The 3,202-nt window shown below is 29.6% G+C and overlaps 1 long non-coding RNA gene across 1 annotated transcript; it reads left to right on the plus strand.

The window, feature by feature from the left end:
- The first annotated feature begins 2,125 nt into the window (after positions 1-2,125).
- On the plus strand, positions 2,126-2,946 carry LOC121232173 (uncharacterized). Its single transcript, XR_005930408.1, has 2 exons — positions 2,126-2,384; positions 2,662-2,946. It is a non-coding gene; the product is annotated as an uncharacterized lncRNA (long non-coding RNA).
- The last annotated feature ends 256 nt before the right edge of the window (positions 2,947-3,202 follow it).

Raw genomic sequence — 3,202 nt, forward strand, 5'->3', positions numbered from 1 at the left:
TTAAATAAGTATAAAACATATAAAAATACATTGCTAATTTTCATTTTTTTAATAGTTTAAAAAACTCTAAATGGAGGTGAAAACAACAAATAAGACATTAGAAATACCTTAGGAATCCAATCTAGCAACACTTAGATTGTTGAAACTCAAAATGAAAAGGAAAAGGGTGTTGTTGTCAAGTTGGGATGCTACAAGTGCAGGGTGAAGCTTGAGTTGAACTTGAAAATGAGTTGAAAATAAGAGTTAAGCCAAAAGAAAAGAAAAAAAGAAAGACAACAAGAAGACCAATTTGACTGCTAGGGTTAGTTTTTGTTTCAATTTCACTTTTAAAATTATTTTTTTGTTAAATGTTTAATTTAAATGTTTTTTCTTTATTATTTTTGAGTCATTATTGACTTGTTAGGTAAAAAAAACTTGCAGTTCATTGCTATTATATATTGGGCTATCTTAATTATTTATATATTAGGGTGGGCTATATATTATATATAATATATGTTATTTATTTCGGTTAATTCGATTAATTATCTAGTTTTGAATTAAATTACTCGATAATCAAAATTTTAAAAAATCATTAATTGACTTCCTACTGAATTAAATTCAATTACCAAGTAATTAATTGAATTAGATCAATTTGATTGGTTAATTCGATTTTAACCGAACTGAGAACACCATTAATTGCGAGTGTGACTTAATCTAACATAAAACTCCATACACAAGCCCTTTTTGGGGTGTTGTAAATGATAAAAAAAATGCTTTTTATTAGTAAAAACAAAACATGTGGTAGTATTTGAATCTTAATTGTGAAATTAAAAATTTTCATTAACAAAATATCAAATACTAGCTCATATTTACATTCTATGAATTGTATAACACAAAATATGTTCAAGAATAAATTATAAATATTATATTTAAAAATCATTCATAAAAGAAATAAGGCGGAGCATATATGAAACAATGTGAAGTAGTTATAGATTTAACCGATATCCAGGTACATGGATATATACTTTTTGAAAGCAACAGCTTATAAGGGTTAAATTTGCATCATTCAACACTGAGAGATGAAAGGCATTTGGGTACGTAGTCCAAAAAAGAAAAGAGCAAGCATTATCTAGAGACCAATGGACGAGACTTTGTGCAATCTCATTGGTCGACCTAAAAATAAACATAAAATCTACCACCCTCCTCAAAAGATTTGATTGCATAAAGATAAGTCCAAAGTTCAACTATTAACCCTAGAAATAACAACATAATAGTCGCTCTTAATAATAAGATGGTGAAAGCCATGATGTTTAGCAAGAAAAAGAATGCCTCACTCTTCCATATTTGACGCATATTAAGTAAAAATTATCATTGAAAATCGTTTGGATGCTAATCTTAAACTAATAAAGATGGGTTAAAGTAATCAATAGAGATTAGACTAAATCAGTTCATCTATTATTAAATAGATAAATTTAATACTTATATTATTAATAAATAAGTTTAAATTGTAACAACATTAGTAATTATTGTATAAAAATATCTTAATTTTTTTTTTAATTTTAGTTCAATTCCAAACAAAAATTTTATTTGTAGAACTATAAAAATTTTAAAAATAAATATTATTTCCTTTTCAATTTAATTTTATTTGATTTTTTTTAATAATATAAGGACTAAATTAATTTATTTAATAAAAGAAGAATTAATATGATTAAGTACTGTGAGATACATTCGGGTTTGGACACATTTTGTCTTTTGAACGGTCCCATTAGAGGCTTTTGCCAAAAAGAAAAAAAAGATCCATTACTGGCCGATGTGGGTCTTGTTTTGGGCTCATAGAGTTGAATAAGTGGCCAAGCCCTTCCTTTTATTTCTATGAATCAGGATCCTACCCACCTAGTCCCGTGAACAAAGCAAAGGAAAGCATTTAAGAATCAAAGCCGAGAGATGAAATCAACACATATGTTGGATCGAAAGATAAAAATCACATTATATTTTTAAAGAAAAAAAAGGCATGTTTATTAAAAAAAACTACAAATCTCAAATATAATACTAAAATAGATATAAAAGATAAAAAATTCGAGAGTGAAAGCGGCAAGTAATTTCAAGTCTTAAATTTGCTTACCGTCGAAATATTCTTCTTGGGGATGTGCCCAAGCTTTGGTTTTGGTACAAGGCAACGAATTATTGACCTTGCTTCTTATAGGTGTCAGAATTGCATGTGCACTTAATTAGGGAAGAAGTATTGGTCACAAAAAAAGGCTGTTGTTTTCTGGCAAGGGTCGTCGAAATTCCAAAATTCCAACGCGTTAGCTGCCACATGTATTTCGGTCTTTTGACAGCTGCGGAGACAAAGGTGCTCTCGCTCTCTGGCTTTGCTGCTCGTATGGTTAACCCTTGCCCCGCAGGTTAAACTATACTTCTCTCTTTACAAAACCTTAATTGATTTTTTTCTTTTTTTTGTTAAGATGGATATAAATTGCTCAAACAGCCATACCCAGACGAGATGCATATACATAGTTTATTGGTTGTTCGAAATTAGAACCAAAGAAGGAACGTGTTTACATGGGGTCAAGTAATTCGTATGTTAGTATATGCACATCGAATCTCCTATGCGTCAAATCTCTTAATATTCGCAGAACACTTCAAAATTTTAATATATTCAGACACGATCATCTCGTGTAGGTATGGTATGCAGTTAAGGGGAGGGGAGAGACGAATGTGTTGTGACTGCAAATTTGCTCCCTCTCCAACTAAAAATCAAAACACATCAGGAGGGCATGAAGATGAATGAAAGGGAGCACATTCCATTACAACTGTTTATCTTTTTGAAAAGCACTCGTAGTAAGAGAATTAACCAATGTTATTGACGGTAGACATTCTAATTTTGACAAAAAAAACAAAAAAGAAGCAACTAAAAATGATGAATGGAAGAGACGCTCAAGATGGAATAGATTTTTATTTTTATCTTTTTCTCACTCGTTACTTTAGCTTCATCACTTAGAATCTTTTATATAGTTGTTGTAAGTGACTATTAGTTTCTTTTTATGCATCTCGTATATAATGTGACTTTTGTACATACATGCATCTTAGATAAATACATTCATACATCTAGATTTTTTAAATTCCTTCATTCTTAATATATTGATTAAATGCACACATTAATGGCATTATATTATTCAACATACTCTCCCTTAATGTGATGTTCTTTTACTCCCAATGCTTC

The sequence above is a fragment of the Gossypium hirsutum genome, chromosome A07 (genome assembly GCF_007990345.1).
Source record: "Gossypium hirsutum isolate 1008001.06 chromosome A07, Gossypium_hirsutum_v2.1, whole genome shotgun sequence".
NCBI lineage: Eukaryota > Viridiplantae > Streptophyta > Magnoliopsida > Malvales > Malvaceae > Gossypium > Gossypium hirsutum.